The sequence below is a fragment of the Mustela lutreola genome, chromosome 18, assembly GCF_030435805.1.
Source record: "Mustela lutreola isolate mMusLut2 chromosome 18, mMusLut2.pri, whole genome shotgun sequence".
NCBI lineage: Eukaryota > Metazoa > Chordata > Mammalia > Carnivora > Mustelidae > Mustela > Mustela lutreola.
In genome coordinates this window covers 6560792-6573059 of record NC_081307.1, presented here as the reverse complement: position 1 = coordinate 6573059, position 12268 = coordinate 6560792, and the positions used below count along the sequence as shown (strand labels likewise).

The 12268-nt window shown below is 34.6% G+C and overlaps 1 protein-coding gene and 1 pseudogene across 1 annotated transcript in view; one reads left to right on the top strand and one right to left on the bottom strand.

Annotated features, from left to right (window-relative positions):
• The window catches only part of LOC131820609 (A disintegrin and metallopeptidase domain 3-like), a 124264-nt gene that overhangs the window by 5882 nt on the left and 106114 nt on the right, over positions 1–12268 (bottom strand). The window lies entirely within an intron of this gene.
• Positions 6332–6729, top strand: LOC131820494 (programmed cell death protein 6-like; annotated as a pseudogene).

Below are 12268 nucleotides of genomic sequence, written 5' to 3'. Positions count from 1 at the left end.
AGTAGTGATGTAATTGATGACTACTTTTAAAAAACAATAATGACTGTAAACTAAGTTAAATTTCCATATTATCTGTATAAGGTAATATAATTCTAATTTTGACTATATTACTTAGAAAAATAAATATTCCTCTAGACGTTATAAAGACGTTACAGAAAATTAGAAAAACCTATGAAACATTGTTCCAATTAAACAAAATAAACTATACAAGTAAATACATAAAAGACTAAATTAAGCAATCAGAATCACCACCAAAACAATTGTGATACTAAATGCAAATGAATTTAGTGTCTCTCCAAAAAAGATAAAAATTCTGTAACTTTAAAACATAAAATCCATAAAATCCAATTATATGTTGATAAGAAGTGATTTACCTAAAAGAAAGTGACTCAAGATGTTACATGTATTAAAGGAAATAAATGAACAAATATATGCAAAATATTAAAATTAAGCACATATTTGGAGGGCTTAGGCTGTGGTAGAACTCAATACTTTTAAGCTATCCTTTCCTGCCTCATCTGCCAGAAAAGGTCAACTCTCCATCAATTCACCATAACTAAAAATTATACCATACTGGAAGTGGAGCTTCCTTCTCATGTACTTAATTACTCCAAAGGCTCATTAACCAACCTGAACCTAATCATTATTGGATTAATTTGGCAATATCCATTATTCTAAGGAAGAAAGAGCTTCTGCTTTGGCTATGATGACTATTTTTCATTAAATGGTGATTAACTAATCCTCATAACAAAATATATAATAGGACAAAATACATGAAATAAATGGTTTCTAGAAAGCAGTAAAAAATGCAAAGCTATAATATCTGAAGGAAGGAAACATGATATTGATTTTATAAAAATCCAATTTTACCCATGGACAATTTACTGATCTCAGCACAGAGAATTGGAAGTCCTAGGGAAAGTGCTGAATTCCCAGAGTTAAGGAGTCAGAAGAAAGTATTCACAACAGTTTTAATGGCTAGAATCTGCATGGTGAAGCACTGAAGGGAAAGGGAAAGATATATAAACACACACACACACTATGAGATAACCTAAAGCTAATGCAACAGCAGCTCTTACTGGGTAGAGAGTGGAAAGGAGACACCAGAGTTGGAGCGGTGCTGAGCAAAGGGCAGCAAGGAGATCCCAATTTACCCACATTCTCACTAACATGCGTTGCCTGTATTTTTATTACAATTATCTTAAAGATAGGCTTATTGACCATTTGTATATTTTTATGGAGTTATATATATTTAAATATCTTTCCATTTTTAATTGAGTAGTCTTTTTTAAAATTATGAACTTGTATTGCTTACATATTCTAGATACAAGTCCCATATGAGATATATGATTCACAAATATTTACTTTTAAATAATATTTACTTTTAAAGGTGTTCAGCATCAGTAATTGTTAAGAAATTGTAAGTCAGAACTATGAGACTCCAATTCACACCTATTAGGACGGCTATTGTGAAAAAATTCAAAAATGTCAAGTGCTGATAAGGATGTGGAGAAATTATAATCCTTGTGCATTGCTAGTGGGAATATAAAATGCTGCAACCTCTGTGGAAAGTAGTATGGTGGTGCCTCGTGGAATTAAATATGGAATCACCATATCCTGCAATTCCACATCTAATTATATACTTAATAGTATTGGAAGCATGGATTTAAAGAGGTATTTGTAGACCCATGCTTTTAAGAGCATTATTTACAATAACTAAAAAGTACCAACATTCAATTGTCCATGGACAGATAAATGGAGAAACATAATGTAGTATACACATATAATGCACTATTATTCAGCTTTAAAAAGGAATGAAATTGTGACACATGCTAAACATGGATGGAATGTAAAGACCTTATACTAATTAAAATAAGGCAGTCACAATAGAAAAAATATTGGATAATTCTGCTTTTATGAGAATAGTCAAATTTATAGAAAAAAATAGAAGGGTAATTATCAGAGGTTGGGTGAGGACTGGAAATGGTAAATTAATATTTAAGAAGTTCCATCTGGGGGGTAAAAAAGTTCTGGTGTCTGATGGCGGTACTGATACACACTTAAAAATGTTTAAAATTATAAACTTTATCTATTTTGTATTTTAGCACAATAAATTAGGAAAAAACCCCTTTATGATATTGCCAAAAGGAGCATAATATTTTAAATTAATTTTGTGAAGGGAGTATAAGATAAACCATGAAAACTAAAAATACAATATTGACAGAAAGATCTGCATAAAATATAGACATGCTATGTTCATGTAGTAGAAGTTTCAATATTGTTAATACAGAAATACTTCCCAAATCAATCTACAAATTCAACACAATTCTTAACCAACCCAAGCAGTATTTTTTTTTCTGCAAAAATCGACAAACTGACCATAAAAGTCATACAGAAATTCAAGGTACATGGAATTTTAAAAACAACCTTGAAATTAGTTTTCAACCCACAGAATGGGAGAAGATATTTGCAAATGACACTATGGACAATGGGCTGATATCCAAGATCTATAAAGAACTCCTCAAACTCAAAACACATGTCAAAATATGGGCAGAAGACATGAACAGACACTTCTCCAAAGAAGACATACAAATGGCTATGAGACACATGAAAAATGTTCATCATCATTAGCCATCAGGGACATTCGAATTAAAAACACATTGAGATACACCTTACATCAGTTAGAATGGCCAAAATTAACAAGACAGTAAACAAGTGTTGCAGAGGATGTGGAGAAGGGGAACCCTCTTACACTGTTGGGGGGAATGCAAGTTGGTGCATCCACTTTGGAAAACAGTGTGGAGATTCCTTAAGAAATAAAAAATAGAGTTACCCTATGACCCTTCAATGCACTACTGGGTATTTACCCCAAAGATACAGATGTAATGAAAAGAAGGGCCATCTGTACTCCAGTGTTCATCGCAGCAATGGTCATAATCTCTAAACTGGGGAAAGAGCCAAGATGTCCTTCAACAGACAAATGGATAAAGAAGATATTGTCCATATATACAATGGAATATTCTGCCTCCATCAGAAAGGATGAATATCCAACTTTTGTATCAACATGGATGGGGCTAGAGGAGATTATGCTGAATGAAATAAGTCAAGCAGAGAAAATCAATTATCATTATCATATGGCTTCACTTATTTGTGGAGCATAAGGAATAACATGGAGGACATTAGGAGAATGAAAGGAAAAAATGAATTGGGGGAAATCGGAGGGGGAGACGAAACATGAGAGACTGTGGACTCTGAGAAACAAACTGAGGGTTTTGGAGGGGAGAGGGGTGTGGAGACAGGTGACCTGGGTCATGGGTATTAAGGGCATGCATTGCATGGAGCAACGGCCACAAAAAGAACAGGGCACCTAAATGTGGCAAAGTTTTCAAGCATCAAAGGAGGGAAGCTAGCTGCAAACAGAAAAACTAGGCAGTGTTGCTGCTCAGTGTTGCCATAAGCCATGAACCACTGTATGGTAGGGCAATTGCTCTCTGAGCAGGGGTCCAGCAAAGCGCAGAAGTACAGTGAGTCCCCTCCCCACCCTTCCCTGGGAAGAATGGCATGGATCCACACCACAGAAGTCTATAAAATTTGGGGACTTAAGCAGGGTAGGATGCTGGAAATAAAAATGCTTGGTCACAGGCAACTCTGAATACAGAGTTCTGGTGAAAACTAGGGAGACAAGAGTGATCGACTGTTTTTGTTTTGTTTTGTTTTGTGAAGGTTCACTGAAGAGTGGGGGAAGCAAGCGTTCAGCTCAGGACATCACCATCTTTAGCCACCCCCCCGCCCCCATTGGTACTAGAATCCTTCAGGGAGCAAACCAGTGCCATGTGGTGCAATCCAGAACCACTTACACTGAGCCCACCCCCTGGCAAGGGGTGGTGCAATTCCCCCAGGCAAAGGTACCTGAGAATCAGTGCAACAGGTCCCTCTCCCAGAGGACCAACAGTAACATCCAGCTAATACCAAGTTTACTGATCATAGAGAAATGCAAAATGTCAGCTCCTGGAGAAAACAGTATATAGCACTCATGTTTTTTCCTTACTATTCTTTAGTCCTTCAGTTTTATTTACTTTTACTCTTTCAGCTCTTTTCTTATTTTATCAATCCTTTTAAAAAATATTTTTAATGAAACAAGATGGGATTGAGAGGGAGATAAACCATAAGAGATTCTTAATCTCACAAAACAGAGGGTTGCTGGGGGAGGAGAGGTAGGGAGAGGGTGGTTGGGTTAGGGACGTTGGGGAAGGTATGTGATATGGTGAATGCTGTGAAATGTGTAAGCCTGATGATTCACAGACCTGTACTCTTGGGGCAAATAATACATTATATGTTAATAAATATCATTTTTTAAAAATGAAAAAAAATCTTAAAATTTTTATTGTTACGTTTATGTTATATATGTTTTTAACTTTTTGGTTTCCTTTCATTGTATTCAATTATATTTTTGTATATATATAACTTCTTTCTTTCTGTGGGATCAATTTCTTCTAACAAACAGACAAAAATATATCTAGGATCTAGTTTATTTTTGTGTTCTATTCTACTTCTTGATAGATTTTTTTCTCATTTTTCCCCTATTTTCTTCTCATATGTTTAGTGTGTATTTTAGTGTGTTTAGTGTGTATTTTAGTTTGTTTTGCTATTTTTCTATTTTGAATTTTCTCTCTCATTCATCTAATCTTTTCTGGACATAATGGCAAGACAGAAAAACTCACCCCAAAATAAAGAACAGGAGGGAGTACTCACTGGCAGGGATTCAATCAATATGGATATAAGAAGGATGACATACTAAGAATTCAAAACAATGACTATAGATACTATCTGGACTTGAAAAAAGCAGAGAAGACACTGGAGAATCCCTTATTGAGAAACCAAATAAAATAAAATAAAATAAACAACAAAAGAAACCTCTAATATCTAAAAAGGCCAAAATAAAAAAAGAGTTCTGAGAGGCGATAAAAACTGAAGGCTCTAACTGCTATATGAGGCAGAGGAGTCAGTAATATAGAAGACAAAATGATGGAGAATGAGGAAGCTGAGAAAAAGAGACAAACAACTACCTAATCAGAAAGGGAGGATTCAAGAGATCAGCAATACCATAAAGTAAAACAGTATTAGAATAATTGGAGTCACAGAGGAAGAGGAAAGGGGTAGAGTGGTAGAAGGTATATTGCAGCAAATTATAGCTGAGAACTCTAATATGGGGAAAGAAGGAAGTATTCAAGTCCAGAAAACACAGAGAATACCTCTCAAAATCAATAAAAAATAAGTTAATGGCTTGACTTATATTATATTATATTATATTATATTATTTATAGTGAAGCTTGCAAATTTCAGAGATAAAGAGAAATCTTAAAAGCAGATCAGGACAAGAGGTCCTTAACCTACAGAGGTCAAAACATAAGACTGGCAGCAGCCCTATCCACAGAGACCGGCAGGCCAGAAAGAACCAGCATTATATTCAAGGTGCTAAATGAGGAAAATATGGAGCCAAGAATCTGGCAAGGTGTCATCTTGAAGAGAAGGAAAGGAGTATCCAGGACAAACAGAAACTAAAAGAACTTGTGATCACTAAAGCAACCCTCCAAGAAATATTAAAGGGGATCTTTTGAGCAAAGAGGAAGCCCAAAACTAACATAGACCAGAAAGAAACAGGGACAGTGACCTTTAGATTTACAGAAACAGTGACCTTTATAAATAATGCAATGACATTAAATTCATTTCTTTCAATAATTACTCTGAATATAAATGGACTAAATGCTCCTATTAAAAGACACAGGTATCAGATTAGACAAAGACCCCATCCTATATATCTGTCTATAAGAAATTCATTTTAGACCCAAAGACACCTCCAGATTGAAAGTGAGAGAGTGGAGAACTATTTATCATGCTAATGGACATCAAAAGAAAGTAGAGGTAGCTGTCTTTATATCACACAAAGTAGATTTTAAACCAAAGACTGTAATAAGAAATGAGGAAGGACACTGTATCATAAGAAAATGGCCTATTCAAAAAGAGGATCTAAAAACTGTAAATATTTTTGTCCCTAACATTGGAGAAGCCAATTACACAAAGCAATTGATAATAAAATTAAAGAAACTCATTGAAAATAATACAATAATAAAATATAGGAGAATTTGGTGGAAGTGGAGATGCCCTGGGCCTCTGCAATCCAGTGGTCCCCTAGGCCTATGGCTGCCTACTCCTACCTGCTAGCCCCAACCAGCTCCCACCGTCTTGGCTGAAGGCAAGGCACTGCTGGACCAAAGCTTCTTGTGGAATGTTTTCTGGAAGCATATGGACTCCATTTAATCCAGTGACTATCATGTCAATTGTATCTAAGTTTGACCAAGAGAACAAGGCTGGCATGAAGGTCAATGAGTTCACTGGCATGTGGAAATACATCACAGACTGGCAGAATGTATTCTGTACTTATGACATGGATAACTCTGGGATGACCAACAAGAACTAACTCAAACAAGCTCAAGAACTAGCTCAGACAAAGCTGGTTTTGGGTACCAGCTCTCTGACCAGTTTCACAACATCTTCATTTGCAAGTTTGAACAACAATGACGGGGGTAGATCACATTTGACAATTTCATCCAGGGCTGTGTCATCTTGCAGAGGTTGACCATTACATTCAGGTGCTATGATATGGATCAGAACGTCTGGATTCAGGCGTCCTATGAACAGTATCTGTCCACGGTCTTCAGTGTCATATAACACTGACCTTTGCAAATCAACATGACTTAAAGAAGGAAGACGAAAAATGCCAAATATCCCTTTAAAGAAATGGGACACAGCTGCAACTAGATACTGTTTTTCTTCCTTAAGATTTTATATAATTAACATTTGGGGACCTATTACTATGTTCCTAAACTAGTAAGATTTTTGCAACTGTAACAATAGTTATAATCATTATTCACATAGAGACATTTGATTTGAAACTGTTCAATTGTATCATGAGTTAAGATATAATAATGTTTCAGGTATCCTGCATGACAAAAATTCATCATGTGCATTTCTAGATAGCTCCAATTCCATAGTGGAAATACTTTTATTAGCCAGTAGAAGTTTAAAAATAATACAGAACTTGCACAGAGGCTTTTATGTTCCTTACATTTTTAAAGTGGAGTTTATTTATTTGTTTGAATATGCAACATAAGCAATAAAGCAAATGGGTCCCTAACCCTTCCCCAAAAAGTGTAGGAGAATATAACTCTCCTCTCATAGCAATGTATAGACCATCTAAGCAGAAGATTAACAAGGAAATAAGGGCTTTGAATGACATAGTGGACCAGATGGACTTACAGATATACATTAGGATGAACTACTAAAGCAATAGGACACATTCTTCTCAAATGCAAATGGAACATTCTCCAGAATATCACATACTAGGTCACAAATCAGGTATCAACTAACACCAAAAGACTGGGACTATTCCCTGCATATTTTCAAACAATGTTGCTTTATAACTTGAACCTAATCACAATAGAAAATTTGGAAGCAAAACAAATATGTGGAGGTTAAAAATCATCCCATTGAAGAATGAATAGGTCAACCAGTAAATTAGAGAATTAAAAAAAAAAAAACATGGAGAAAATGAAAATGAAAACCAGACAGTTTAGAACATTTGGAATGTAGCAAAGGCAGTCCTTGGAGAGAGTATATGGCTATACAGGCCTATCTCAGGAAATAAGAAAAGTCTCAAATACACAATCTAACCCTATTGCTCAGTAAGATGGGAAAAGAACAGCAAATAAAATCTAAACCCAGCAGGAGAAGAGAAATAACAAGGATTAGAGCAGAAATCCATAATATAGAAATCAAAAAAATAGTAGAACAGATCAACAAAATGAGGAGCTGGTTCATTGAAAAAATTAATAAGATTAATAAACACCAGCCAGATTATCAAAAAGAAAGGAGAAATGTCCCAAATAAATAAAATTATGAATGAAAGAGGACAGAGCACAACAAACACTGAAGAAATACAACAACTTATGAGAATATTATGAGAAATTAAAACTAATAAGTTAGACAATGTGGAAGAAATGGAAGCATTCCTAGAAACATATAATCTACCAAAACTGAAGCAGGGAAAACAAACAAACAAACAAACAAACCTGAACAGACCCATAATCAACAAAGAAATTGAATTAGTAATCAAAAACCTCCCAAAAAAACAAGAGTCCAGGACCAGGTAATCTCCCAGTAGAATTCTATAAAACATATTTTAAAAAATAAAGAAAAATTAATACCTATTCTTCTGAAACTCTTTCAAAAAATAGAAATGTAAAAAAAACTTCCAAACTCATTCTATGAGGCCATTATTATCTTGATCTCAAAACCAGACAAAGGCCCCATGAGAAAAGAAAATTGCAGACCGATATCCTGATGAAAAGGGGTGAAAAAAATCTCAACAAGATACTAGTCAATAGGATCCAACAGTACATTTAGAAGCATTATTCAGCATAACCAGATGGGATTTATTCCTGGAATGGAAGGATGGTTCAACATCCACAAACCAACAATGTGAGGCATCACATTAGTAAGAAAGGACAGAAACCATATAATCCTCTCAATAAATGCAGAAAAAGCATTTGACAAAATATACATCTTTTTCTTGATTAAAAAAATACTCTCCACAGTGTAGGGATAAAGGGAACATACCTCCATAACATAAATGACATATACAAAAAACCCAACACCAAAGATGAATCTGAATGGGGAAAATCAGACAGCTTTTCCCCTAAGGTCAGGAATAGGACAGGGATGCCCACTCTCACCACTGCTGTATAACACAGTACTGGAAGTCCTAGTGTTGACAACCAGTCAACAAAAAGAAGTAAAAGGCAACCCAAGCAAGAAAGAAGAAGTCAAACTTTTCCTCTTTACAGATGATGTGATACTCTACGTAGAAAATCCAGAAGACTCAGCAAAAAATTGCTAGAAATGATATAGGAATTCAGCAACATGACAGAATATAAAAATCAATGCACAGAAATCAGTTGCATTTCTGCACACTAACAATGAGACAGAAAAACAGAGAAATTAAGGAGTTGATCCCATTTACAACTGCAGCAAAATCCTTAAGATACTTAGGAATAAACCTAACCAAAGAGGTAAAGGATCTGTACTCTAAAAACTGTAGAACACTCATGAAAGAAATTGAGGAAGACACAAGAAATGGAAAATCATTCTGAGCTCAAGGACTGTGCTACCTAAAGCAATCTATATTTTTAAAGCAATCCTTATCCAAATATGATCAACATTTTTCACAGAGCTGGAACAAATCATCTTAACATTTGTATGGAAACAGTAAAAACCCAAAATAGCCAAAGGAACGTTGAAAAAGAAATACAGAGCTGGTGGAATCACAATTCTGGACTTCAAGTTCTATTACAAAACTGTTACCATCAAGACAGTATATTACTGGCACAAAAACAGACACATAGACCAATGGAACAGAATAGAGAACCCAGAAATGGACCCTTTCAACTCTATGGTCAACTAATCTTTGACAAAGCAGGGAAAAATATCCAATGGGAAAAAGCTGCTGCAGAAACTCCAAAAAAAACAGTATAGATGTTCCTGAAAAAAATGAAAAATAGAGCTACCTTATGACCCAGGAATTGCAGTACTGGGTATTTATCCAAAGAATACAAACATAGTTATTTGAAGGGGCGCCTGCATTCCAATCTTTATAGCAACAATGTCCACAATAGCCAGAACATGGAAAGGGTCCTAATGTCTACAGACAGATGAATGGATAAAGAAGATGTGGTATACATACACAATGGAATATTACTCTGCCATCAAAAAATGAAATCTTACCATTCACAACAACATGGCTAGAGCTAGAGAGTATTGTGCTAAGTGAAATAAGTCAATCAGAGAAAGACAAATTGTCGAATGATTTCACTCACATGTGGGATTAAGAAACAAAACAGATGATCACATCTGGAAGGGAGGGAAAAATAAAATACAAAATCAGAGAGGAGGCAAACCATAAGACTCTTAACTCTAGGAAACAAATGTCACTAGAAGGGGCAGTGGGGTAACTTGGTGATGGATATTAATGAGGGCACCTGTTGTAATGAGTCCTGGGTGTTATATACAAATGATGGATCACTGAACTCTACCTCTGAAACAAGTAATATGTTAAATGTTAATTAATTTTATTTAAATAAATAAATAAATAAATAAACATTTAAAAGCCCATGTACAATATCTGGTGAAAAGTACAAAATTCTGGTGCAGGAAATCATACAAATTCTAAATAAATTAAGTGACATACCATATTCATAGATTAGAAGGTTCAATAATATACAGTAGAGGTGTAAAATCTTCCTAAATTATTCCACAGTTTTAGCATAGTTTATATAAAGATAATAGCAAAAATTTTTAAACAAAAATAAACTTATTCTAAAGTGCATGTGGAAGGATATGCTAGGATAGCAAAAACAATTTTGAAAAAGAAGAATAAATTGGGAGGAATCACTCTTCCTACTGTCAATGATTACCATACAGTTACAGTAATCAAAACAGCATAGAAATGGTGGAGAGAATGACACACAGATCAATGGAACAGAATAGAGAAGTGAGAAATACACCAATACAGAAATGTCCAATTACTTATTGACAAAGGGGCAGAAACATTTCAAAGGATGAGAGATATCTTTTTCAAAGTATTATGGTGGAACATTTGAAGTGACATTAGTCAAAAATTTAATCTCCCACCCTTTACAAAAAGTGACACAAAATGGATTATGTATTTATGTGTAAAACACAAAACCACACCTTTTAGAGATATCATGATAGAAAATCTTCAAAACTTAAGGTTGACAGAGTTCATACACTTGATACAGAAAGCATGATCCAAAAAGGAAAAGGAGTAAACTTTATCAGAAAAAGAATTTAAAGGAAGTTGGGTTCTGAGATAAAACCATTTATATAAATGGAAAAAAATGTGTTTAAATCACATATCCAAAAACATATATATCTAGGAAACAAACAAAGAAAAACTCTGACAATTCAACACTTAAAAATTCTAATTAGAAAGTGGGCAAAGTTTTCAACAGATGAATGGATAAAGAAGATGTGGTCCATACATACAATGGAATATTACTCAGCCATCATAAAGGATTTGCATCAATATGGATGGAACTGGAGGAGATTTTGTTAAGTGAAATAAGTCAAGCAGAGAAAGTCAATTATCATATAGTTTCACTTATTTGTGGAACAAAAGGGATAGCATGGAGAAAGAAGGGGAAAATGAAGAGGGGAGCAGAGGGGGAAACAAACTGTGAGTGACTATGGACTCCAGGAAACTAACTGAGGGTTTTAGAATGCAAGGGCATCAGGGGATGGGTTAATCCAGTGACTGGGTATTAAGGATGGCACATATTGTATGGAACACTAAGTATTATACACAAACAATGAATCGTGGGACATATCAAAAACTAATGATGTACTGTATGGTGACTAACATAACAAAATAAAAAAAAGTAAATAAATAAATATAAAAAGCAGGTATAAGAAAAATAAGAAAATGGACAAAGATGTGAACAGATTTTTCAGTGAAGAGAATATACAGATGCCAAATAAACATGTTTAAGATATTCAACATCATTATCCATTAGGGAAATATAAATTAAATCCACAATGAAATATTAATACACACCTAATAGAATGACTGGGAAAAAAGCATTATCATCAAATGTTAGTAAGGATGCCAAAACACTGGGTCATTCATATAGTATTGGTGGGAATGCCAAATGTTACAGTCACTCTGAAAAATAGTTTGGTAGTTACTTTTAAAATATAAATGGGTTCCCATTGACCCCCCAATTGCACTCTTGGGGATGTTTCTTGGGGAATTAAAATTTTACATTCATGCAGAGTTTTCTACACAATTGTTCACTGCAGAACTCTCCACAATACCTAAAAATTGGCAAAACACCCAAATGTCCATCAATAGTTTTGATACATCCACACAAAGGAATACTAGTCATCAATAAAAAGAAATGAAGTACTTATCCATGCAAGGAATTTCAATACAGTTGGTAGAAATTATGGAAGAGAAAAAAGTGAATCTCCAAGAGATACAAACTGTAGGATTCCATATATATAACACTCATGAAATAACATAATTAGAGGCAAATAGTAGTGATTGCCAAGAGTTAGAAATGGCAGAGAAGGGGATCAGTAAGGCTATATAAAAGGGTGATATTAGGAGCCATATAGTGATAATACACTACGG